Source organism: Ailuropoda melanoleuca, chromosome 9 (assembly GCF_002007445.2).
Source record: "Ailuropoda melanoleuca isolate Jingjing chromosome 9, ASM200744v2, whole genome shotgun sequence".
NCBI classification, from domain to species: domain Eukaryota; kingdom Metazoa; phylum Chordata; class Mammalia; order Carnivora; family Ursidae; genus Ailuropoda; species Ailuropoda melanoleuca.
The window spans coordinates 87,067,654-87,094,796 of record NC_048226.1 but is presented as its reverse complement, the minus strand read 5'-3'; the positions used below and the strand labels follow the sequence as shown (position 1 = coordinate 87,094,796).

At 51.2% G+C, this 27,143-nt stretch overlaps 1 protein-coding gene across 4 annotated transcripts in view; it reads right to left on the bottom strand.

The window, feature by feature from the left end:
- Positions 1 to 27,143, bottom strand: part of LOC117795019 (zinc fingers and homeoboxes protein 2) — a 165,709-nt gene that overhangs the window by 92,223 nt on the left and 46,343 nt on the right. For 3 of the 4 annotated variants that reach the window (XM_034668573.1, XM_034668571.1, XM_034668572.1), the window contains exon 2: positions 732 to 802. The gene's annotated coding sequence lies outside the window, so the exon portion shown is untranslated. The remainder of the gene's footprint in view (positions 1 to 731; positions 803 to 27,143) is intronic. The other variant, XM_034668574.1, reaches the window with a different exon arrangement.

Below are 27,143 nucleotides of genomic sequence, written 5' to 3'. Positions count from 1 at the left end.
AACAGGCAGTGCTGAGAGAGCGTGCGCGCTCACAAGCCCCCCCACCCCTCATCCTGCTACCCCTGGGGGTTCCAGATCATCAGGGGAACAGAGTCTATAAGACACTACCCTGGTCAAAACCGCTCCTTCCTTCAATGGAAGTTTTCTTCGACGCTTCTGCAAACTGCACTTGAACTCTTCCAGTGACAGGGAACTCCCTACTTCCAGCAGATACCTATTTCACCTCGGCATGCCTTCTTTTGTTAGGAATTCATCCTTAGGCCTAGTCAACAGCTGCCCATTCTTCAATGACAGCCCTTTAAATATGCAAAGATGGCTTTCTCACCTCTCATTGGTCAGGTCTCCTCAGGGCTAGGGGTTACGAACTGGTGTGAACCAGGCAGTTCCCCCTCTGCTCTAGGAATAGCTCCCTGACCCTGGACACAGTTCCAAGCACAGGCCCTCTGGGTGGTGCATCTGAGCGGAGAACAGAAGCCCAGGCACCGACAGACTTGGTTTGCTTCTAGGGAGGGATGGGCGGGGCCCCCGTGAATTCCGAGGGACTCACACCTGGATTCTCAGCACTGTACCATTTCCAGGTGCACCTGGACGGAAACAGATCTCCAGCTGCGAAAGCCAGCTGCCCCCTTGGACAGGCTCCAGGTCTGGCTGCCCCGCACCCCCTACTCATCCTCTTTCCCTTCTTGAAATCCAACCGAGGCCCAGCCTCCGCCCAACACAGTGTCACTCACCAGTCCCGGATTGCTTACATCCTGGGAATCTTGGTACGCGTCGACTCCAAGAGCAGTCAATGTGTCGAGGCCTGCAAAGAGGAGAAACTCAATATTAAAAGCAGGGCAGAGCAACTGGGCATCCAACGGTCTTTCCGGGCAGCCCAGAGGCACCGGGAGACTGGGACGGAGAGACCGGACTGGAAAGGAAATGGGAAGGACTGGGAAGGACGAAGCTGCTCATTACACCGACCTCAAAACCTCTGGGCTTTGTGGTGATGCTGAGAAGGGTGGGGGGAGGGGCAAGACCCTCACCCTGGGTGAGTCAGCAGCTGGCTGAGAAGCAGGCCTTTCAGGAGAGGGAAACCAAAAGCAGGATCAGATGGGGCGGGGTGGGGAGGTGTCTCCTGCCCCTCACTCCGGCTCTCCTTGAGTCTTTGGTGTCTGCTCCTAGCAGCGGCGGGCCGTGTGTGGTTCCATTTTGCTGAGGGTGAGGGGAAAAGCCCTGTGCGCAGGCCTCAAGTCAAAAAGATACTGCAGTCCTTAAAACAAAAGCCCCAAATGCGTATTTATATCCTGGGAGACTCCTGCCAAGCGAACCCTGTGTGTGCTTTGAAAATTCCTCAGGAGAGCTGTAGCCGGAGGAATAAGGCGTGTGCCCGGCTCAGAGGCTGCGTTCCCAGCATGGCAAGTTGAGGCCTGAGCTCTAGAGGTTTCTGCAGCCGGCAGAGGCCCACCTGCAGCGCACGTGTGCGCGTGGAGCAGCGTGCTGATGAGCCGCAGAGGCCGCGCTCCTCGCTTCCCACACCCAGTCTGCCTCTGAAGCAAAACTTGTTTTTTCTTGTTTCCCTAAGAATTCGGAGGTGAGCACAGGGTTCTGTATTCATCTATGCCTGTTTGCAAAGAAGAACCTTTTGACTGGAGGGGGGCGGGGGGAAGACTCTTCAGGGCAATAGTTTCTGTGGACATGTTACCAGGCACTGGGCACTGTATACACCTGCTCGGTATTCTTGTTCTTCAAAGGGAAGCTCGCATCACCTGGGAGCTTGCTGGAAGAACAGCGTCTCAAGCCCCACCCAACGCTACGGAGTCTGAACCTGCTTCCCAACCAGCTTCTCGGGTGATACCTGGGCTCACTGAAGTCTGCAAAGTTCTCCTTCTCAGTCTTGGAAGGAATAGTAATATTCATCCATGACCAGGGAAGGAAGGAAGGAAGTCATGGCCCATCCTCCAGGTGAGGAAAACAAGCTCAAGAAGCCACAACTTGGCTCCTGTGGTCTTACTGCCAGTAAGTGGTCGAGCCGATCCAAGCCCTTGTTCGTGTGATTCCCAAGTCAGTGTTCCTTTCCACGGCATGATCTTGGGGGAGCAGAATGGGGGCGGGGTGAAGGGGTCGGCAGGCCCGGCTTGGTGGGAGGGCTGAGGGAAGGGCAGTGGGCCAGGGGTGGCTGGATGACCTCAGGCTCCACAGCGGGAGGGTCCTTGGTGTCCTAGAGAACACTCAGGGGGGGAAGTGTCGCACATGGCAGGCTGGTTCCTCTCCTCCCCGCTTTTGTGAGGTCCCGCAAAAATTTTCCAGCTAAAGGGTCTGGGCCTCCTTCCTGCAGGAGAATTCAAGGTTCTACATTAATCTCAGTGATTAATTTACGCTGATTCCAGGGAGTTTAGCTCTCTGGCCCCTTGTACTGAGAACTAACCATCCAGCAGAAGAGGTACCCAGGGGACCATTGAACCTTAGTATCCCAGACACTGACGTGCAGGAAGGCCAATACTCTGTAAAGTCCTTGAGAGTTTAGAAAGACCTTTTCATCCATTAGCTAATCGCTCCTTAAAAGAACTTGGGGAGTGTCACCAGTGCTATTTTGCAGTTGAGGAAAATGAGGCACAGAGAAGTTAAGTGATTTTCCTGAGGTCACACAGCTTTCGGGCAGTTGGAGTTGAGGTCCTCTGACAGCTCAGCTGCTCTTGGTGGGGAGACAGATCACGTCACGGGTTTATGGTGCTCTCACTTAGTTTCGCCCAACTCCATATGGCTTTGCTCTACGCTCTGTTCACAGAATGCGTTTACGGAATAGACTCATGGGCCAAGAGGAAGATGGTCCACAACCTACACAGGGGGTGTGATGGTTACCTTTCTCCATGGAAACTGGCCAGCCGGCATGCTTGGTTTATTAGTTACACGTTACACGACAGATCATTCCTTCTATTGCTTCCGTAAGGCACATGAGCTCACATAAGGTAGACAGGGGAGTGATGTCAGTAAAATCTGGAGGTCGCAGTGGTTCGTAGGCAAATGTTCCCAGCCCATTAATGTTTTGCTCCAAGTGATGGCAGCTGGATGCAAAGCACCTGGGCTCCTGCCTGTCCAGACGCCCACCTGCGCCATCCTCCTCCTCTCGGCTCAGCGTGGCCACGTGCTCTGTCTTAGCAACTCCTGTTGCTCCATTCTCTCGGAGGATCTTTGTGCAAAGGCCATGCACGAGCCCATCCATCTCTGCTACTCTCTGGCAAAGGCTGCAGCTGACCTTCCTCCTGGAACTTCTGAGACAGGCACCTGTCCCCTTCTGCCTTCCCAGGCTGGACCCAGCCCCAGCCCCTCCCATCAGGTCCCCCTCTTCCTTTGTGAAATATAGCCCATGCAGTGACTCAGGCCCTAGGTTAGCGATGTATTTTTTTAATTCAAAATTTAGCACGCGCTTTGAACTGCGTTTGTGTCATCACTACGATTGTGCTTTATTACAGAGTTGCGTGGGCTGTGAGCGCCCTGCTGTCCCCCAATGGCCCCCCAGAGCGCTGTGATTTTTGAGTTTTTTGGAATGCAAGGTTTTACAGGAATGCATACATCATTTTACAGCAGAAATGCCTTCGTAATGTCAGTTGCATTAGAGGTACTAGTATCTACTTATTATACATTGAATGTGTTACTACTAAATCCTGACTATATTAAACTTTGATTAATAGTCCTTTATTGAGTGCCCGTATATACCTGATTCTGTGCTAAGCACCAGATGGACAGAAATAAAGAAGACCCAGTCCTTACCTTTAGGAAACTCACAGTATAAAAAAGGAGGAAGAGAAATACTAGTCTGAGTTTGAGAAAGGACCGTGTGTGCAGAGAATAGAGACCACACTCCTTACTGCAGGGCTTCCAAAGCCCTGCAAGGCCTGGCCCCTGCTCATCTCGCCCTGCCTCACCTTGCCCCCCTGTGTTCTGGGCTCGCTGACGGACTGCTAAACTTCTTGAATCCCCCATGCTCTGGGCAGCCCCACGGTTCTCCTTAATCCCTTTCCTTCGAGGCTCTGTCCTTCCCCTTCCCCTAATTAACCCCAACCCACCCTATAGGACCAAGGGAGGCAGCACACAGAATACTTAGAATGCCGTCAGCAGGTACGTCAGCTGCTGTTATTACTGATGGTATTTCCTACTATCCTTCGGCCAGTGGGGGGCTTCTTGAGCAGAAGGAAGCAGAACGACTTGCATGGGGTTGCACAGTGAACAATTCTCAGAGCTGGGGGGAGGCTCAGTGAGTCGGTCCTGTTTCCCCTGTTTATCGTCGGACCCAGCGCTGTACCATAGCCCACAGGACCCCTGGGCCTAACCAGCACGGGGGGAGCCCTGGCCTTGCAGACAGGACTTCTGAGTCTGAGTCTCACACGCTTGTTCGGTGCCTGCCCGCCCATCACTCCTCTCCTCAGGACCTCGGCTGCCTTACCAGCCAAGTCGGGCTCTAATAGAACCTCCTCCTTGGGCAGTGTGGGGGGCCAACGCCCTGGTGCGGAACACCGTTCCTGCATGTGGAAAATGGCAGCGCTCGTGGTGAGCGCTGGAAACGGACTAAAGGACCTTCCGATGTCCTTCAAGCTCTACCTGTGCACACGTTTCCAGTCTTCCTGGCTCAGGACTCCTTTCACCACAAAGTGCCGGTCATATGGAGCAAAATCCCAATAAGGAAAAATCCGCTCGTAGGATTTCCCCTCCAGCTCCCCCCTCTCCCCTTGTGGCCTACTTTAAGCCTATTGGATTGCTAGACACCTGAAGGGGGGGAAAGGGAAAAGCTACTTGAACAGTTCGTAGGAGAAAAAACACCCCCACCCCCACCCTGCCACGGTCACTCCCACTAACACAATTTATTCCATTCCATGTCTTCATTCAGCAAACATTTAGCAGATGAGTAAGAAACTCCAGGTCTGGTAAACAGGTCACTATGTCCTGCGGTGATGGCCTCATATTGAGGAGAGGGCGAGGAACCCGTGGAATACGGGGGGGCGGGGGGCTCTGGCCGGGGCCAGTCCAGACTGGCCACAAGAGGAAGGTCAAGTACAAAAAAGGTGGGAAGCTACAAGCCACTTCTGCGTAGCCACCATTCTGCAAGCTGGAGCTGCAGCCTTAAGTTGCCTGTCTTTGCTCCAAAAAATGTTTCATGAACCCTGGGCACCAGCAACCGCGTTTAATTCAAAAGAGCATCACTAATGAGTGACTGACACAATGGCCTGAGTTCTCGCTCTGGGCCAGGCACTGAGCTGAGCCCTCCACGTGTCTTCTCTCTCTCCCACAGCAAATCTGAGGAGCGTGCATGCATGCACCCATTTTACAGATGGAAACCTGAATCTTCGAGCCATCAGATACACTGCCCCAAGTCACAAGTGTCAAAAGTCCAGCCCTGGGGTGTGAAGTCTGGCTGGACCAGATACAGTCTTTCTATTTTTTCCCTGACACTGCCTCTTAACCTTTGGTTCCATGGCTGAAATTGCTGGCAAACTGGGCCACCTCTCCTCCAACCCCAATCCACTCTTCTACTAAGACACAGGAGTATGGAGGATGCTGAGTTCATAACCTCCCCAAGCTGTGTGGGCGCAGCTTGACGTCTTGAACAGCACACTGAATTCTACTCTAGAATTGATCTGTTATTTGTTTCCAAATATTTCCTCTTCAGGACTTCAGCACAATGGACCCTCCAGGGAGGTGCCCAGCCCTGGGCAGGGCAGGGTCTGTTTTGCTCACTGCTGTCTGGGGAGATAAGGTGAGCCCTTGCAGCTGGGTTGGAGATGGAAACTTCGATGATATTATTGTACCAACCAAAGCACACAGCAATGGTGGCAAGCTCACCAGCAGGGGCACATGGGAATACAGCAGAGGAGGGCAGATCTGAAAGGCAAAGAAAGAAGGAAGAAGAAAAAGCTGGAGAAGGGTGTGTGTGTCGGGGGGGGGGGTCCCTGCTGGATACAGATACTGGAAGCCGGCTGGAGTGGCCGTAGGCAAGCAGGCCAGAGAAAGAGCAAGGGCCAGACCTTTCAGAGACTTGCAGGTGTTTTAAGATGTCAGGTCCTTCCACCTGTGAGTGGTGGGAGCTCGCCAAAGAGCTGGATTCTCCATGTCTGCGGGACCTGGCACATGGCAGCTCTCAAAAGTAGTTGTTGAGTGGACAGTGGAGTTCTGTTGACTCCCAGCCCCCTTCACATCCTCCAGCAGGCTGAGAGGCATCCCTGGGACCCTGCCATTTTTACAAAGGCCAAGCACAGGGCAATGTGACTGTGTAGGGAACAGTTGTCCCCGGGCACCTGGCTTGAGCCTCCTTCTGTCAGACCTCGGGGCAACCCTGGCTCCAGTGGCTGCTGGCAGATGTCTAGGGATGAATACACCTTTGATTACAGCTCCTGTTTCAGAGGGAAAAACACAGCTCCCTGGAGATTGGGATGCTATGAAAATGAGCCCTTGCAAAAGAGAGGAAAGTGAGCTGGAAACACAAGCCCTCTGGGCGGGTGGTGGTTTCTTTATTTAAAATAAACAACAACAGCAAAGAGGATCAACCTGGATGAGAAGCAGCTTCTGGATAATCCCTAATGGGCAGGACTTAAAAGCAAGTGGCAGAAGGTGCTCGAAGAGACTGGTCTGCAGGAAGGCTGTACGGGGTTCCAATACGCAGACGTGGTCTCCCAGAACGGGATGTCTGCCTCCCCCCTGGCGGGAAACCCAGCTCCTATGGACATTAATTTAACCCAAATAGGGAGACTGACAGATCCAGTTTAGAATATGCTTTCTAACATTAATGAGTTTTGTGTCCACAGACAAAATATTTTGTTTTCTGAGCCTTAGTTTTGTCATCCATAAAATGGATACAGTGGGGATTAGATATTATAAATGTAGGGTGCTGGGGCTTGAACTCACAGGTCTAAATACAGTTCTTCCATTTTCTCCCACACTGCCTCTTGAACTTAAAGACCGGTTTCTTCCCCTCCTATCATGATTATCTGGTACATCATAGGTGCTTAATAAATGCTGGTTCCGAAACCTTCCTTCTTTCCCCCACCACATTTAGCACAAATCTGGGTATCCAGGAGGTGCTTAATAAAGCCATCCAAATTAGACCCTCCTCTGTGCAACACAGTGGCTGAGAATATACAAGGGAAAGGCAGCTAGCTGTGTTTTTTTCTCCACTGCATCCTGTTTTGAGCCCTTTATTAAATTCTTAAGTATTACTTGCCTTCAGGGTCAAAATAAAATTTCCACAGATTTCCACTTTGCACTCATAAATTATTCTCGCTAAACTCTTTTTCTTTTTAAATTTTTTTATGTGTGTGTGAGAGAGCATAAATGTACTGACTCATAGCTGGAAAAACTCTCCCTAACACATTCCAAATTTGTCGAGTCACATGAATTGAATAAAAGTGCTTCACGTAGCTGCTAGTCCCCGGCTGGCGAGCAGTTCCACCAGCTCTGGGGGCCCATCCCTCCCTCCCGGCTCCCACTCCAGGGGCCCAGGGAGCTTCTACAATGGGCATCGATTACCTGATGCAGGTTCAATGAATGCAAGGATTAAAAAGGATTTAGCACCTACTTCAAGCCAAACTCAAATTCTGCAAGGCAGTGTCACATGTATTCCAAAACATCAAATACAAATTTGCATACAGGATCACTGAAATTCAACAACTCCATTTATTGACTCAAGTCTGTGCTGGGCACTCTATCAAGCGCTTTCCACGCGTGACTAGTTTAATCTTCACGGCCACCCTGGTTGGTGGGGTGATTACAATGAGCCTCATTTTACAAGAGAGGAAACTGAGGTACAAGAGTGTGAGTACCTTGCCCAAGGTCTTGCAGCGTGCAGATGGCGGAGCTAAGATTCAACCCAATGTAGCTCCAGAACAGATGCTCTTACACACCCGCCATTCATTCTGAAAGGAAAGAACCCTTCTGCAAGGAAGAAAGAAAACTCCATTTATTCCACAATTAGCTATCCAACACTTAGAATACAAACACTGCACCAGATGTCGAAGGGAGGCTGTTGGTAGGCAATTTGGTTACTGATTTCAGCGAGTTTGGAATTGCATAGCGGAGCTATGATGTATGCACAAATAATTACGACCAAAGTGAGAATGCCAACAGCAGGGTTGTAAAGTGGGACGGGTGGGGAAGGCTTGGTAAGGTGATAACCCTGGCTGGAGGGATCTGGAAGGGCTTCCTGGGGGAGGTGTTATTTAGCTGGACTGAAGGATGTGTAGGATTCAGTCAGGAGGTGGCTGGACGAGGTCCTGCCTGCTTAATACCAGCGAGTATACACAGGTGGCCGATGGCCCTGGGAGATCCCATTCTGGTTCTGATTTGGGACCTACCACCCTCAGGTGGGACCATCTTTCTTGGGGTGGCTGAACCTCTGTCTGGCAGGCTGGAAAAACAGGCAGAAAGAACAGAGGGAAAGAGGCGTCCAGGACGAGAAGATTGGGTAGAGAAGGCGGGAGAATGGAGAAAGGGTTGAGGGGTGCAGATCTGGCCAGAGCAGGAGCTCCAGGCCCACCTTCAATGGGATTGGCTCTGAGCAAGCCCCTTGCTCTTGGTCTTCAGTTTCTTTTATCCATAGGGAGGAAAATGAAGGAAGTGCCTGAATATTCCAGCTGGGCGGAACCTTGGAGAGCTCCCAATTTATCCCATTACTCTGCAGACGAGAGAACTGAGGGCCAGAGACGCTGTGCTCCTGGAAGTCTTTGGATTTGGATCCAAGTTGGTGGGATGAGGACTCAGGGGGCCCCTCTCCCAGTATAGATGCTCTTCCCACACCCACACAAGGGGCATGCTGTGGGAGGGGAGACAGAGACCCCCAGATGGGCCTCAGCTACTTTCTCAGGCTCTGACTCCCCCAGGGGCCCTGGAAGGCTCAGCTGCGGACCCTGCCAGGCATAGCCCAGGCCGCCAGCCTGGGCCCAGCCCCTGGCACATCCTCCCTCAGCTGTGGCTGGCACCCATCCTCGGAGAGCCCCTCCCCCGACACTCAGGAAGTTTCCAGGAAACCATGACCAGTTCTCTGCGGCCATGGTTTTCTCTGACAAGATGTGCATCTGGTTGTGACTCACAAAGCTGGATTTCCGCCCAGGGCCTTACATCTTGAGTGGGGAGCTCATTCTCTCGAACTGACCACCTGCCCAGCCGGCTGTGATAATGGAGGCCGCTGCTGCCTTTGTCAGCCCACACAGAGGTCATCCAAACGGCACCTTGGGCATTTCTCTCAGACCTGGCTCTGGCCCGGGTGGTCTTCGAGGGTCCCTTGGATGTCAGGCTCTTCAACCAAACTCCCCCTCCTCTGGAATGCCGGCCGCCCTCCTCCCCACACATCCTCCTCCTCGCTCCTCCCTGCACCAGCAGGCCCTCCTGACCACGCCAGCCTTCACTGAGCTGCCCTCCTCTGAAGGCCCAGTTTAGGGGGGCACTGCACCCTGGAGGGCTGGGCAGAGGCCCTGTGTCTCCGCAAGGGAGGTGGCCCTGTGGGTGGGGCCACCTGCGAGAGTAAACACAATGATTGCCCGAGTATCAACAGCTCCTGCAGACACGGCGCCAGCCCACCGGTCGGGCCACTGCAACTCTGACTGGAGTCTCTGTGTGGCCAACAGCTTCTTGACAAAGTCACCTCCCCAGGGAGGGCTTTCTTCCCCTGCTGCCCTTCGTCTGCCACCTGTTTTCTTTCTTTACAGCCCCAGCCCTCTTCGCAAATGACTGATAACCTGTGTTATCTGATCACAGATTCACTGGTTTGCTATCCGGCTCTTCCAGGAAGCCCGAGGAGGAGGGATCTGCTCATCCTGGATTCCCAGCCCCCAGCAGAAGGCCCGGAACAGAGCAGGTGCTCAGTAAATGTTCCTCGCATGTGCCTGCGGGTGCTGTCAGGCACGGTGGGTCTGCATTAATCTCCCTAATCCTCACACAAACGCTGTGTCGTTGTGTCATGTCCCCCCTTTTACAGTCAGGAAAGTGAGGCTCGGAGGCCTGAATAGGCTGTCCGAGGCCACTTGGAGAATAAGTACCAGCGTGAGGTTTCAAACTTGAATTTCTCTGATATGAAAGCCCATGCTTTTGACCACTGGACTCTGCTGCTTGCCTTCAGTGTTTCCAGAATTCCCATAGTAAGGACACAGGAAATACTTGTGGAGCAAATGATCTGGAATGCTATGTGTTAGTGACCGAACGTTTACACCCCCCCACATTCATATACTGAAGCCCTAAACCTAACTCCCCGTGTGACGGTCTCTGGAGATGGGAGCTCTAAGCGAGGTGCAATGAGGTCATCACGATGGGGCCCCGGTCCCATGGAATTCGTGTCCTTGCAGGAAGAGACACGGGAGAGCTTGCTGTCTCTTTCCATGTACGTGCGCTGAGGAGAGGCCATGTGAGGACACAGCGAGGAGCGGCTGTCTGCAAGTGAGGAACGGAGTCCTCACCAGACACAGAATTGGCTGGAACCTTGGTCTTGGACTTCCAGCCTCCAGGACTATGAGAAAAAAAATTTCTGTTGCCTAAGCCACCTGTTCTGGGTCATGGCAGGTTGAGAAGGTAAATTCTTTCTCCCTTCCCTCCCCGTCCCTCAGTAGGCACCCTTTGGTAAAGCAGAAGAATCGGAGGGCTCCCCAGTCTCATACTGGTGGCTGGTGGTTTGGACAGCCACAAAGTTGCTGTGTTGGGCTGGCGTGGTGTTTTTTAAAAAAACAACGAGGAATCAGAATGCCCTTTAGCGGGGCACAAACTCTCCTCTCCTTCCATCACATACTGTTTCCTGCTGTCCTGTGTCCCTCGGATCCACGGGCTGTGTTAGGTGCCCGTGACACCATATGAGCTGTGCTAGAATGGAGAGAGGGACAGAGGGATGCTTGGGTGGGGAGAAGGGTGTGGAAGATGGTGGGTCTGCAGGAAGAAGGCTGCACGAAGGAGCTGCTTTGGCCTGCTCTCTGAAGGATGGGTGGGAGGGAGCGTGAATTCCAGGGAAGGGAGCAGAGGGGTGAGGTCCAGAGGAAGGGCAAGGCCTGAGCAGGGAGCCGCAGGTGGCTGAGAGTGGCTGCCAGTGAACTTAGTGGAGCTAGTGTGTGGGATGGGGGGCAGAGGCAGGGGTTCAGGGGGGCCCTCCACACCACACCAAGGAGATTGGACGTTGCCCTGTCCAGGAGGCATGACCAGGAGTCCTCCGAGGCTTCAGCCAGGGAGGGGACCTCAAACAGCCTGTGTTAAGCCGTACAGAGGCTGCGTTTACCACTTCTTGGCTGTGTGATGATACGTAAGCGTCAGCTTGGGGCGGTGAGGCCTCAGGCACCTCATCTGTAAAATGGACATCATAATGCTCTATGTCTCAAAGGGGTACTGTGGGGGGAGGGGGAAACAAAATGTGAAAGCCCCTAGCACGGTTCCTGACTCACTAAGGGCACTCAACAAAAGCATCTTTACGACGGTATTTATTACTAATCTGGTGATGGCAACGGTGTAGGAGGCGGCTGGGAGCCATCAAAGGTATTTACTGAGATGATTACAGTAAAGTAGGAAAAACCCCGAGGAAGGACCCAGGAAACACTTGTAGGAGGCAGGAGGAGGGAAATGTGACCTGTCTGTTTCCTCATCTGTAAAGTGGGACTCCCCTCCCCGTCCACACAGGGTTTCTGTGTAAATCAAACAAGAGAAGGGATGTGAGGCTGCTTGGAAGTTACCACCAGGAGACCAGAAGGGTTTCATTTTCCTTTTCCCATACCGAGGGGAAGGACGTCTGCGGGAGAGGGTGGGGATACGCACCTGTGGGCCCTTATTTCTGCAAACCGTCAAGGCCAGAAAAGTAGCCGATGCTGGGACCGCGAGATGCAAGCAAGCAGCACGCATCATGGGCCTGGCCTTGGGGCCTCCTTGGCTCAGCCTTGCTTCATCCCTGTTCACCTGAGCCTTCTGCACGCACATCAATGACTCCAAACGACTACCAGAGTCTCAGCCCCAAAAGCATCACTTATTTAAGCTGGAAAGAGGACTGAATGCATTCCCCACAACGTCCAGCTGAAGCTGAGTCATGAAACAGAGCTGCTCAAGTCTCAGCCTCAGGAGACAGACAACCTGAGTTCACATCCAGGCTCTGCCTTTTATGAGCTATGTGACTTTGGCCAAGCTACTGAACATCTCTGTGTCTCTGTGACTAGGATTAACTGGGGTTATTGAGAGTGCTTACTCCCAAGAGTGGTTTGGGCAATTAAATGAGTCAATAAGGATAAAGCTTGGCATGTGCCTAGCATCTGGGAGGAGGGCCACTATTACTAGTTAAGGCCACAGGGTACTTAAGGAGTAGAGTTGGAAATGCCTCTTTGCCCGGCCCCACACCAAGATATTTGATTCTAATCAAGATGCCACATTTATGGAAGGCAGGAAAACAGACTGACCTGTTTCGGAATAAATGACACATTCACGTGTGCCCCATTTCTGGAACATTCCAGGCCACCAAAATCTGACAGTAGCGGGAACAGAGCAATGGTACTTCATAGACACCCTTCTTACCACCTCACCTACTATCATCCAGGGAGGCAGCGCAAATAGTTCTCAAAATTTTAAAAATTAAACAAGAAGGCAACCCAAAGCGATGCGGAGCCATCTGCTCGGTGAGGGCTGGGCTACTCTCCTTCTGGTACTTCCAACGTGGCACGTTTCCACTCCCAAAGGTCTTTCACCTAGTCTGGCATTTCTGCTTCGTGGTAGATGGTGATGCAGAAAGTGGGTTCTGGAGTAAGACTCGTGAGCTCCTGCTGCTACCACTCACCGGTGGGGTTGCTAGGGCCCTTTCATTTACTCTCTCTGCACCTCCGACAAGTAAGGATATGGCCACACCACTGTCCCTGGTCGTTGGGAGACACGAGGTCATGCACGCCAAGGCAGAGCCCAGCCCACAATAATCCCCTCATCTGGGAAACGTTGAGTATGCGCCTCACATGTGCTGGGGCTGGGACTGGGCGGGGACCACACTCCCTCCTTTCATGGAGTTGCATGTAATGGGGGAAGGCAGACAATTCAACAAGCAGATCTGCGCACAATGCCAAGCACACGTGTGCTTTACAGAAAAGACAGGGTCAGGGACTAGAGACGTATGGCAGTTCTAGTTTAGCTATGACCCTATGGGGGTCAGGGAAGACCCTTGGAGGGAGTATCTTTTCAGCAGAACCAGAAGGAAACCAGGGAGAAAACCAGAGACAGCTGGGAAACCGTGTTCTAGGCTGAGCGAGCAAGTGCGTGTGTGTGTTGTGTTTCAAGCTGAGCCAGAAAGCCAGGTGGCAGAGGGCAGGTACTCGTGTGGGGCCTTGTGGGTTCCCATAAGGACTCTGGCTTCTGCTCTGAGTGGGACAGGGGAACGAGTGGAGGGCTGGGGACAGGCGACTGATACAATCTGACCTCTGGTTTGGAAAAGCAGCTGTGGGGAGAGCCGACAGTCGTGGGGTGTGTGCAGGAAGTGGAGGAATGGCAGTGGGCAAGAGATGACGCTGGGAGGACAGCCAACAGGATGGCAACGGTCCACTAGAGAGGTGATGGGGCTGGGGGACGGTGGTGGAGGTGGCAAGAAGCAGCACCACCCAAGTGGCCGCGAGCAGGTGCCATTCACATCCACCGAAACGGGAAGGGCGCCCGTTGGAAGGTGCTACATGGTGCTCCCTGAAGGCCACGTGGCTGAGTGAGGACTGCTCCTGGGAGCAAACCGGGAGTGTCTGCTGTGTGCTGGGCACTGGTTGAAGGACTTCAGTCATTCACAGTGGGTTGAACTGTGCCCCTCCAAACAACATATCCGTGTCCTTGTGCCCAGAATCTGTGAACATGGCCTTATTTGGAAAGAGTCTTTGCAGGTGTAATTAAGGGTCTCAAAATGAGATTATCCTGGATTATCCCCAGATGGGCCTTAATCCACTGACAAGTGTCTTCATGAGACACCCAGAAGAGAGACACACAGAAGAGAAGGTGATAAGAAGACGGAGCCAGAGCGTGGAGTGATGCAGCCACAAGGAATGCCAATGGCCTCTAGATGCTGGAAGAAGCAAGGAAAAAATTTCTCCTAGAGCCTCCAGAGGGAGCATGGCCTTGCTGACACTTGCTTCATGAGCTCCAGGACTCTGAGAGATGAAACTTGTGTTCTGTGAAACCGCCAAATTTGTGGTCATTTGTTAAAGCAACCACAGAAAACTAATACAAGGAAAACCAGGCACAGAGAAGTGAAGTAACTTGCCCAGAGTCACACAGCAAGGGAGCAGCAGAGCTGGAAATGTCCGGCTCCAGAGCTGCTCACTCAGTAGGTAGGTATGGTTAACCCTGTGTCTCCAGGGAGCCCTGAGGACACGCCGAGGAGCAGAGCTGGTGAACGGCAGCGCAGGGCTCCCTGGGGCCCCTAGCAGGGAGGCCAGATGCCTTTCCCACTCACAATCCCCACCTCTCCACTTCGAAAACCCCAGAAAGGCCCTCGGCCAGTCACTCCACTGCTTCTTGGCAGCCAGCACCTGGACCCGAGGCTTTGCTGGGAATTCTATCCAACCTGGGGATTTCAGTTTCCAGCTGCTGGGTCCCCACGCGAGCCCAGTGGGGTAGCCACCTCAGTAAACGCATTTCAGTGGTGCCTCAGGATTCCTAACAATCCCTCAGGCACTGCGGCTGGTCTGGGCTTCTAAACCGCCTCCTCTTTCCGTGATATGCACACTGAAAATCTCTTGGCTCCAGTCCCACCCCGGCCACGAGGACAAGGATGGAGAGGGGAGAGGGCTGGGGGCAGGGTGGGCAGGCCGCTCCCGAGGCCTCCGCCAGTCCGCTCAAATCGGCCTCTGAAGAAACAGAGATTGTCCATTTCCTCTCCCTCTGATGCCCAGGAAAATATTTTACTGGACAAAAAAACAAATATTGGGGATCCAGGGAAAACATCCTCCCCAACCTCCCCCCTCCCCCCCTTGCCTCGTCAAATTTTCATCATTTTAACAGAGATCAGCAGTGGGGCCTGTGAACAGACAGGGCCTGTGAACAGAGCCCACGTCTCTTCCCACACAAAACCATGTTGTTAGAACACTTAATGAGGAGAGGTCAGTTAATTTTGGGGGTGGGGTGGGAATCGGGGCAGGGGGAGGTGTTCTCTTCATGAAAAATAAAATAATTAAATTCAGGTCAGTGGAGGGAGTCACTGGCCTGAAACAAATTTGGGGTTATGTCTGCTTCAAAGCAGGACTGTCTTTTTGGGGGTGGCTGGTTCTGCAGGCCCCCCCCAGGCACACATGTACACAAATGTAATGACACACACTTTGGCTAGGAGACCATGAGCTTTTACCCAAAGGCTCATTCACTTGTTCATTCCTCTTGGCGGACAAATTTTAACCACACTCACAGAACTGACTCAGCCCAAAGTGAACCTGTGTTTCCACAAGGTCCCCGTGGCAGACCTTTTATATTTAGCTCAGTGATGTGACCCTTGCTTGAGACACATTTGGAAGCCCTTTTCTGGAGCTGTCTTCACTGTCAGGTTAGTAGGCAAAAAGTAAACTGGGCACATTATCGTGTAATTGGCCCTTATTCTCAACACCCGCTCCCCCGGCAACCATATTTCTAAGGGGAGTCACATTCCTGGTTCCACAGATGGGACAGTTGGAACCACCTTCAAAGGATTTGCCAACATCAAGGCTAAGAATGGGTGGGGGGATATTCGGGGGGCCTGGGATGTTCTGAGCCATGGCGCCACTTTTGGAACAGAGGGGAGCTCCCCGAGGGGGTGACTCGGGTGAGCCCACCACCCCTTTGCAGAGGTGGGTTTTAGGGATGATGACTGTGGTTATTTTTTAGAAGTCAGTTGTCTAATGTCACGGCACCTGCTCTGGGCTTGGCACTGGGCCAGAAACACGGGGCAAGGAGACTCACAAGGTACAAGACAAGGCCTCTGTCTCCACCTACCCAACGGGGGAGCCAAGACTTACAGGTGAGGAGTCCCCTGGGGCCGATGAGGTCATGTGCCTTTCCACCGTGCCCACGATGGCTCCACCGCAGAGGCCCACTGGAGAAGAGTGCCAGGGAGGTGGAGGCCAGGGAAGGAGGTGGTGGAGGTGGGGCTTGAACTCTACGTCAGAGGATGGGGAGGAGTGAAAGACGATGGGCAGAGGGGAGGGCACCTGAGGCAAAGGCAGCGGGGAGACGACAGGCTCTGAGCTGTCCCGGATGGTGAGCTCTCCCACCTCAGGCAGAAGGCGGACTTGCAAGGGAGAGGAGTGGCAAGTGCTGGCTGAGGAAAGGGAGAATTTCACGGGGACCTAGTCCTGGTGTCAGCCCCTCCATCCAACTGAACATCACTTTGGAACACAGACTCCTTTAGAGAGCGACATCTAAGAATGTCGCGGGCATACACGCCTAGGAGCCCATTCTGCTACTGAGTGTATACATCACAGCCTCACGGTGCCTCGGTCTCGATCTAGAAACGAATCATAGGAAGAACAACAGCTAATGTTCATGTGCCAGGGCCTGTACTGAATGCCTTAACTCTTTTTTTTAAAGATTTCATTTATTTGAGAGAGAGAGAGGAGAGAGAGAGAGAGGATGAGAGAGGGTAGGGCCAGAGGGAGAGAGAGAAGCAGACTCCCTGCTGAGTGGGGAGCCCAATGCGGGGCTCGATCCCAGGACCCCGGGATCGCAGCCTGAGCCGAAGGCAGATGCTTCATCAACTGAGTCACCCAGGAGCTCCTGCCTTAACTCTCAATTTAATACTACTATTATTATAATTTACATGCTCTTCGGTACCGCATTCCCTGGCTTCTCAAATAGAGCCAAACACACCATGTATCTTATCTCAGAGATTTTCTTGAGGCTAAAAAAAAAGGTCTTTTAATTAAATGGAAGGCTACAAAAGTTTGTTATTGTTGTTGATGTTATTATAATTTTACTAGGCTTCCTCTATTCAGTAAGCCACCACAGGGTAAAGGTTATTTAAGGCCTGAGTACAACATAAAAAAAAAAAAAAAAAAGAATCACTTTCAAATGTTAGCTGAGGAAAGATCCCGTGGAGATTGGCAAAAGAAAAAGTTACCGAAAGCCTGAAACGTTAGAAGGTAGGACATTGGGGTTTTTTGTTTGTTTCTTGTATCAGGCCCAATGTTCTGAGAAGGGGTCATGAATGGCTCCCTGGTTCCCTGGCGGTAGAAGGAACACAGCGCCTTGCCAGGGGCAGCATTCTTCACAGACAGGCTGCTGGGGATGGGCCTGAGCTCACCCTGCTCACTGAAAACATTTATTCAACACCAGGAGCAAGTGAATGTGACCAGCTCTTTGCCATCAGAGGACCGAGTGTTTAGGGAAATAGATCCTCCTTCCCAAAATAAACGCAAATGGATCTCCTGATTCCCCTACCTCAAGCTCCGAAACCTGTTCCTCTATGGATGCCCCATCATCAACCACCCGCCGACCTGCCAGGGAGTTGGGCACCATCTTTGATTCTCCCCTCCCCACCAGCGTCCATGTTTAGTCCACTGTCAGCCTGACTGGTGACCTCCACATCTCCAACCCATCTGCTCTCTTTCTCTTCGGGAACGCCACCTCTCTCGCCTGAACTCCCACAGCCACCTTCTGCGTGACCTCCCTCTTTTCACTTTTGCTCTTTCTCCCCTCACTGAGAGATCTTCTAGAAGTGTGCAGATTGCAACTCTCTCCTGTTTTGACCTTCGAAGGCCTTCCTCTGAACTCAGGACAATCCACATTCCTTTACCAGGTCCCACAAGGCCCCGTGGGATGTGGCTGCTATCTTTCGTTCTCCCATGGTGGCTCTCCTCCAGAGACCCCATTTCCTCGCCTGCGGAATGGGTGACCTGACATGTACCTTCCAGGCCGGTTGGGAGGCCACCAGATGTGGGGATTATAAAAACGTGCTTTGTAAACTTGAAAGTGCAGCATCATGTAACCTCTCTCCCACGGACAACTGGGCTTTTGTGTTTTCACTCCTGTTTTCATGGTTTCCAGTTCCGTTGTATCGGTATCTTTTCATTGTTTGGAATTTTATATCCTTTTCAGGTAGAAGGAGATTTATGCACACAGGTAGCACTGAAAGCTGCCACAAGAGCATCTCGGTGCTCTAAAGATAACAGCTCAGCTATGGAGTGCTTAACACTTGGACAATATTTGTTCTTCCCTGGGTAGAAAATTAGAGTTTTAACTATGCAGCCAGATTGCTGGAGGCCTAGTGAGATCTCATTTAAATGATAAACTGGTCAATTCCCTTATGAAAATGATAACGGCCGTCACATGATCTCAGCATCCCTCCAACATGGGTCATAGTGGCAGATAATGTTCATTGAGCTGCTACTTTGTATCCGTTCCCAGATGAAGCACTTTTTATGCTCGCATCAATGTTAAGGGCTCTTATTATCACCCAGATGAGGAAGCCGAAGCTCAGGGAGGTTAAGTAACTTGCCCAAGGTCACACTGCTAGTGAGAAACAGAGTTCTGATCCTCTGACTGTTTTTTGTTTGTTTTTTTTTTAGAGAGAGAGAGAGGGTGTGAGCGCAAGTTGGGGGGAGGGGCAGAGGGAGAGAGAATTTCAAGCAGATTCTGTGCTAAGCGTGGAGCCCGATGCAGGACTCAATCCCACAACCGCCAGCTCATGACCTGAGCAGAAAGCAAGAGCCTGATGCTTAACGGATGGAGCCATCCAGGGACACCCCTCTGGCTGTTTTAATAGCCCACGTTCTTCGGTTTCACTCTGTGTGCGTTTGGGGGCGACAGGACCAGGAATGTGTGTATTTGTGGGAGGGGAACAGGGATAAGAGGGGGCTGGGGGCTTTGGGCAAGTACAAGACCACAAGCTCACAGATGCAAAGGAGTTTGGGCATAAGTTCTCCTTAGCTTTAAGCTTCACTCCTTTGCGTCTTACAAATTAACTTGCCAAGTTAGATAATGCGCCCAGGAGATTTCCCCGGGATCAGAGAAAAAGGGTGTAATTCTCTCCTGTGAAGAGTACTCATTGCGTTTTTGCTATTTAGACTGAGGAATGTGTCTGTGAGAGAGAGACAGACAGAGACACTCACACACACAACGAAAACCAGAGTCCCGTCACAAAGCCTTGTTTCAGAAGCTCCAGAAGGTGCTCTGGCCAGAGACTGTCAGTCTTCCTTCTGCTTCCCTTCCGACTTCACTCACTATTTGCAGAACAATCGCACAGAAGGAGACAGCAACCATGACCAGAGCCTGCTTCCCCTCCCAGGCCTGCTTTCCTGCCCAGAAAGTGCTCATAACCTCTGGGCCTCATTTTCTCGTTAGTAAAGTAAGACATCTCTATTTCTAGAACCCCTTCCAGCTCTCAGATGGGAGGGATGCTCTCACATCCACCACCTCTTTTCTTTCACCACCCCTCGGAAGAGATGGGCAGGCCAGACCGGCCGCACGAAGCTGGGAGAAGGTGGCATGGTTCAGCGGCAGATCTTGGACTAGAGCTGTTACTTTCGATGCCACCTCCTATGTCAGCAGACTCCACCAAGCTGGCTACGAGGGTGCAGTCCATCCTCCAGAAACAGAAAGGATAACACTCTGAAGCCACGGCAAGGAGGCCTCTGCCACCCTGAAGGATCAGCGTCTGAAAGCAGTTCCTTCTTTCCTGCCCTCCTTCCTTCCTTTTCTCCGCAGAGAGAAGAGCACAGGTAGGAGAAGTAGGAGATACTACAGGAAAGGCACTAACGGCTTGGCTAGCTTCCTGAGCTCCCTGCCAGATGTAAAAATAACTGGGAAAAAAACCTCCAATAAACTACACACACGAGCATGAACTCTGTGTGTGTTTGTGTGTGTGTGTGTTGATGACTGGTAACAATAGAGACCTCAGTCTGGAACAAGCCCTTATGGTCACTGTATTTCCTAATTACTCTGTCTTATATTTCTTCCCAACTCGGGGAACTTCCTATTAAACAGCGGACGAATGTCCCAAGTTAGGGGGAAAGAAACTCCCAGACGCACCAGAGCTTAAGTCACGACACAACCTTCTCCATCTCTATCTGCTGAATGTTTCCTGGGATCCCATGCCAACTGTCCTTTTCCAAGGTCCTTACAGGCAAAACAGAACACCAGCCAGGCCAGAACCCAGGCAGAACCCCAACAGGCTGGGGGGTTCTGCTGAGATCCAGCAGGTGACCCCCATTTTTACCCAGGGAGCTCTGAGAGCTACAGATGCAACGCCCCCCAGGGGACACGAGGGGCCCCCTAGAGGTGGGCTACATGATGAGAAGAGGGGCAGTTGTGCTGTCCCGCGGGTATGGGCCAAAGGCCACCAGCAGAAGCAATGAAAGGCTCCTCCAGCCAGAAGTACCACCCCCAAGCTGCCTGGTGAACCCTCTCTGAACCTGGCTGGAGATTCCCATAATAGAATCACTCATGGTTGAGACAGTAGAGAGAGGTCCCCTGGGGTAAGAAAAGCGGCTGGAACACTGCTCTGGAAAGGCCTGATCACACTGGTAGTATGTGCCATCTCAGATGAGCACTCAGTCTAATGGATCCTCGAATTCTGAATCCACAAATCCTGTATGATCGTGAGAAACACTGACTGTAGACATCTAGCACGGGGCCTGGCAGGTAGCGATGTCTCCGGGTGAACAGTGGCTGCTATCGTGTTACCGAAATCATTTTGAAGGTCTCTGTTAAAAAAAAGTCTATGTGCTGACAGGGCTTCTCCATGAGTAAAGATTCCCTTGCTGGTTACTCTAGTTGGGCTCTCAGGGAATGGGCTAGGGCAGTGGTTCTCAAAGTGTGGTTTCTGCAGCACCTGAGAATTTTGAACAAATTCTGGGGCTCAGTCATTTTATGACCCCCCCCAAGTTTGAGGACTACCCAGCTTAGGCACGAATTATGAAATTTGGTTGATGCTCAGAATTTCTTGGGGGTGGTTAGCAGAAAAATGCAGGTTCCCAGGCCCATCTCCCAGGGATCATCAGGTGCTGGGACGCAGCCCGGGGTTCAGCATGTTAACATGCTCCCCGGGCGATTCCACTGAACTACAGGTAGGAGAGACGAAAGCACCCACCGGGGCTGGAAGAAACCCCAGGCTGGGGATGGGGAGGGCCGGGGCTGGGGGCTGAGACAGAAGAAAGTGCTGAACACCAAGGTTCTGATCCCAGCTGCACAGGTTTATGAGATGGGATCTCCTACCACCTTCTCATTTTCCAACCAGGGATACTGAGTCTCAGAGAGAAGTAGCTATTCTAAATCCTTGCAACTCATGCTTGACAGAGCTGAGACCCACGCCGGGGGCCTCCCTTTGGAAGCCAGCGTCCTTTCTCCCGAGCCCCACAACACATGCTCCCGTGTTCACCTCCCGGCACTGTCTCCCTCTCAGTCAAGCACTGAATCCAGGCCCCTTTCCCGACTGTTGACCAGAAGGGTGAGCTTCATGGTGGAGCTGGAATCAGACCTCAGATCTGAGCTCGAATCTAGGCTCAATCACTAAGTAGCTGAGCCACCAAGTCACCCTCCCAAGGCCTCCGTTTCCACATCTCTAAAATGGGGAGAAATTCTGACCTCACCAAGCTGCTGAGCAAGTCAAGTAAAATCATACAGTTGAAGGTGCTTTCCAAGCTGTGAGCTGCCCCCACAAACACAGGGACTAAGAAGAAAGAAGGACACACACTGTGACCCCTTGCCTAGGAGCACTGTCCAGCAAACACACTCAGAGCAACCAGATAACACTGACGTGCTTCGCTCCATGCTAAGTGCAAGGCGACACCTTAGTGTCTTTGCTCAAAGCCTTCCTCCACCGGGAATGCACTTCCCCAAACCCCATATGTGCACAAATGCCCCTGTGATTCACTTCACAGTCTGTGCCTGACCTTCCCCACCGGTGAGCCCCGGGGAAAGGCAGGAAGTGACGCTCACGCTCGTTCAGTTTTGTGGCCCCAGAATGTGTGAATCTCAAAGGTGTTCTCAGAAAGTGGTTGATGGAGGTAAGGAGGCTTCCTTGCGCCCATCACCCACCCACTGCCCGAGGTCCTCGGGCTCTTGCAGAGCACAGTCCATGAAGGCAGGAAGAGCGGAGAGCGGAACAGCAACCATCAGCCCCTGACCCCGAGGTGGCATCCATCGAAAGCCACTAAATGAAGAAAGACACTAACCAACCAGCAGGCCCGCGGCAAATGCTCAGGGACCTGAGCAAGGGTTTCTGGGGATCTGGTTCTTTCTTTCTCTGGTTTCTCCCTATTTTCCTGGTCTGGAAGATTAAAGGAGGCCTGCAGAGGGAACAGGGCACTGCAGAGTGAAGAGCTCTAGAATTAGTACTGTTCTTCTGCCCCAGTGAGCTTTGTGGCCTTGTGTAGTCCCGTAGATCATCCTGGCCTTCCTTGTGCCCTTTGAAATGGAACTGGGTGAATGAGGGGCTACTGGGTTGTTTTCCCCTAAAAGACACAGCAAACAATACAGCCAATGGGGGAACTGTCACTGGTCCGGCAAAGCAAAATGGGTTCAAAGCCGTCACGGCGTCCTAATGGTGGTCCTCCCACGGAATACTGACAGTAACAATGACATGAGAGACTCATCTTTATGGAGCCTGTGCTGGGCACCAGGCACCGGACAGGCACTTTTCATTCATAATGTCGTTCAATCCTCACAACGGCTCTTTCAGACAGATACTATCCTTAGTCCCATTTTACAGCTGGGAAAACTGATGCTCGGGGAAGTTAAAGCTGGGATGGTGGACTGGTGAGGGAGGGAGGCAGGGTCTGAACCCAGGCTGTCAGGAGTCCAGAGCCTACCTTCTTTCCCGCTGTACCCTACTGAACCCGGACACCTGTTTCCACAGTTACAAGAGACTGAAAAATCTAGAAGGGCCATTAAAATAACCAATCGTTTTGACTGACCACGGTTGGCGCATTCACGAATGCAAAGTCTATGCAGTTATCCCCAGGACAGGAAACACATCTCAGGCGCTTGCTTTCAACAGAGAGGCAGAAGAGACGGCCTGGAGGCAGCCCAGGCCTCAGGGCTGGACAGCCCGATCGCGGTCGCAGGCTCAGGGCACCGGCCTCCTTGGCTGGGGTCAGCTAGCCGCTCTGTAGTCCGCCTCCACATCTGTCGGGCAGGCGTGCCGAACTTTCCTGCCCGCTCCACCTCACAAGTCCGGCCCAGATTAGCAGAGTCCCGTCGAAGTCTACCTTCGCCACATGCCAAATTTTAGAAGATTCTGTCTCCCCGACATTAATTAGTTCCTCCATTAACAAAATAACGAAACACTTGTATAACTGCTGGGGTTTCTGATCAAAACAAGGTGACCATTGTTGCTCGATTCCAGCCCAGAGAAAAACACAAAACACCCTGCCACCACACACACACACACACACACACACACACACATACACACAGCCCCATGATATTTTTAGGCAGCCAGTGCCACCGTATCCTGGGTACCGTACAATTTCCACTGGTTTCTGGAAATAGTGACTCTCATTATGTGAACTTTTCGGAAAACACTGGCCTAAACAACTTCTGAGGTCTCTTTCAACCCCAAGTTCGTCAGTTCTACCAAATCGAGTCTGTCTGTATGCGCGCTTTGCTCAGTGTGCACGTGTCACTGCTGTCCTTATTTTGTTGGCTCTGTGCTGGAAGTGCGGAAGCGGGCAGGACCCCTCGGAGCCTGGGGAGGTCAGCTGAGGATACCCAATGGGCAGGCCTCTGCCACCCCACACCAAGGGCAGAAAACACATGGAACTTGTTGGGCCCGAGAGGCTGTACCAGCTAAAAACATAAACAAGTTCAAGGAGGGTTTAGATGAACTTGGGGCGGAGTGAGTGACAGGTGAGGGGATTAGGTATGTGCAGGTTTTGTCCAGCGTTCTGTGCCCCGTGAGCAACCCATTGCTTGGCAGAGCCCGGATGGTCCCACTGACGGCAAGCTGTTCTCGTGCCAGGAGATAAAAAAGGAAAACAACCAAGGAAAGGGGGCACAGGATAGTATCCTGCTTCAACATTTAACTTCTATTGTCAGGGAAAAAAAATCCACTGTGAAAAAAGTCTGACCAAATTTCGGGGGAATGAGTTTGTTCCTCCCTGCATTGCCCGGAGGTGTTGGGACAGTGGGGTTTCTGAGTGATTGCCTGCAGTGTGGTTCCTCCCTCCAGGTTGGGAGGCAAAAGCCAGCATCCAGGAATTCTCAATAAAAATATTCTTAATAAAGAGCAATATTTATTACTTAAAAAAAAAGAATAAAGAAAAAAAATCCATTGTAGAAAATACAGAAATCAAGGAAGAAAAATAATCGTCTCTGATGCCATGTCTAAGGATTAACTGTGTGAATATTTGCTGTATTTCCATCTTTCCATGGGTTTTTTTTAAAACAATATAGACAGTATTATACTGCATTCTTCATTTAACATTTAACACTTGAAAAAAATCACACTACTAAATAGACTTGTTGTATGGGTTTCTATGCCTTATTTAACCATTAATTTATTTAACTGTTGAATTATTTTACCCTTCACCTCTTGCTGGATACTGCTTTCCTTTTCCCAATTTTCTGCCACGTAGATAATGCTGGGATGGACACACCTGGTTACTTCTTTTTGGAGAAATGACAATAAATCTCAAAATCTCAAGAGCGCAACATTTAATAAATTTCTCGGGGCACCTGGCTGGCTTGGTGGGTGGAACATGCGACTCTTGATCTCGGGGTTGTGAGTTCGAGCCCCACGCTGGGTGTAGGGATTGCTTTAAAAGCAAAATCTAAAAAAAAAAAAAAAATGTTTCTCTTATGTGGACAAAGGGCATGGGAGGGATGCACATGGAATATTCGCCAGGGCTGCTCTGCGGCTCCCTACAGTGGAGGCTCACAGCAGGAAGTGCCCGCTGGTGCCTTCCTCTCCTTCCATGCAGCTCTTGATTCCTGCTGAAGACTCTTCTCTGCGTCCCTGCAAACTGAACACTTGAAGAGCGACAGAGACAGCACAGCCAGCCACGGGGCTGAAGCACACCAGGACCGGGCTCTGATTAGAAATGCAAATCTCTCAGCCGACAAATCCCAAACACCAGCCCATCAGAGCCCCCCACCGAGGGCCCCTCAGTTGGGTGGCCTCAGGCTTCCATTTTACCTGAAAGAGCTGAAAAGGAGTTGGCTGGGCCCTGGCTCGGTAATCTGAGAAGGGAAGGATCCGTCTGAAAAGGAATGGTGTCCCTGGTGTTTCAATTTTACCCAATAAGAGAAAGTCAGTCCCTTTCTTCCTAGCCTTAACGCCACTAAAAGCCATTAAGCACCGCCAGAGACAGGAGACATTTATCTGTTGGCAAGTGTGAATGCTGCATTCTGTACCTCCAACAGGGATGGAAATTAAGCTGTTTACTTGGTGGCCACCCCAAGGGACTGAAATGAAGCTCTAATGTGACGGCATTTCTGAAATGCGTTCTTTAAATCTCAAATTCTCCGTCCTGCATTCCCCACCTGGAAACCCATTAGGAACTTGCCAAAGTAATTTATCCGAATTACACTCTGACCAGCTCTGACCACCAAATGCAAATGAGGGGACCAGCAGGAGACCTCACTCAACTGGGTCTCATTTCAGAAAGGAGGGTGGGCCTCTGAAGGATGTTGGGGGGCAGCAGGGCTAACTTATTCAATAAGACCGGAGAGAGGTCCGGGACCCGGTGCTCGGGTGCATTTCCTTTGGATGCTCAGTCATGCTCAAAATTGAATTTGATCAAGTCCCCTCCACATGGCAGATTCTCCCTGTCTGGAGCGGCGAACCCATGTCCTCAGCACCCACAGAGTTCCCCTTTACAATCTGTCCACGCCAGTCCTCCTTCCAAAGTTACCTTCTATATGCAGAAAACCTGTCAAGATGAATGCCATCTGGGGTCATTTATTTTGTACCCTTTTGCCACTCTTAAAATTCAGAGCCCTCGACTCCTGGAGCTATTGCCCTGCGACTGCTGGCCCATGACTTTGCTTGTATGTTGGGTTTCCAACCCTACGTTCCTTAGCACTCAAAGGTGGAACCAGTCTTTAATGTTTGGTTCCTGTTATACTGAAAGTCTGTGTTCCCCTAAAATTTATATGATAAATCCTAATACCCAAGGTGATGGTATTTGGGGGTGGGAACTTTGGGAGATGATTAGGTCATGAGAGTGGAGTTCTTATGAATGGGATTCATGTCCTTCTAAAAAAGAGCCCCCAGAGAGACCTCTCACCCTGTCTGCCATGTAGGACACAGCAAGGGGGCAGCCATCCGTGACCCAGGAAGCAGGCTCTCACCAGATACCGAATCCACCAGAGCCTTGATCTTGGACTTCCCACCTCCAGCACTGTGAGAAATACATTTCTGTGGTTTACAAGCCACCCAGTCTAGAGTATTTTTGCTATAGCAGCCCAAATGGACTGAGACCCCAAGAGAGCTCAAGTAGAGAGACTTTCTTGCCCAGCTCCTAGAATGAGGTGGGAGAGTTTTCACATTGTTCTTATTCTTGTTTTCTAATGTATATGAATGTGGATACATGTGTGTCCTTTTAAAGGGACCGTCAGCACATTAAATGAATGTTCAAAAAGTACAGAAATTCTAACCACTGTTGTAAGTTCTTGAGTTCTTTTAATGAGAGTAAAAGGTAACAGGCCTTGTTTAAGTGCAAATTTTGCAGAGTTAATCCAATTACTTTGGATTTTTTAGATTTGGACTTAAAACATATTATAAGATGCCCTCTGTGATATAGTAAACTGGTGATTAGAACAACATACTCTGGGGTGAATCCTGGCTCAGCCACTTACCAGCTGTGTGACTTTGGGCACTCTAGTTAACCTTTCTGACACTGGGCATGTCTGGATTCCTTAAAAAATGTTATTCTACCACACATGCACTTTATATATTCCTTGTTTTACCTACTGTACCATACGAGCAGCTAATCTTATCATTACACCATTAAAATAGTTGTGTAACATTCTATTCAATCACTGGCTCAGAGTTAAGTAAATGTTTTCTAACTCTTTGGCTGAAATACAGTGTTTTCATAACTTAAAAAAAAAGATTAATACCCTCAATTTGTAGGATGTATGAATGGTTATCTGCCATCTCTGGATACTCGGCGTAAAAATAAAAGCCAGCCCCCCAAGTACAGTACAGTACACACCCAGACCCACTGTGCTCTGTTTATATTCCCAAGGAGAATAATCTATAATTAGTCATCCAGGAGCCCGTTCACATATATGATCCA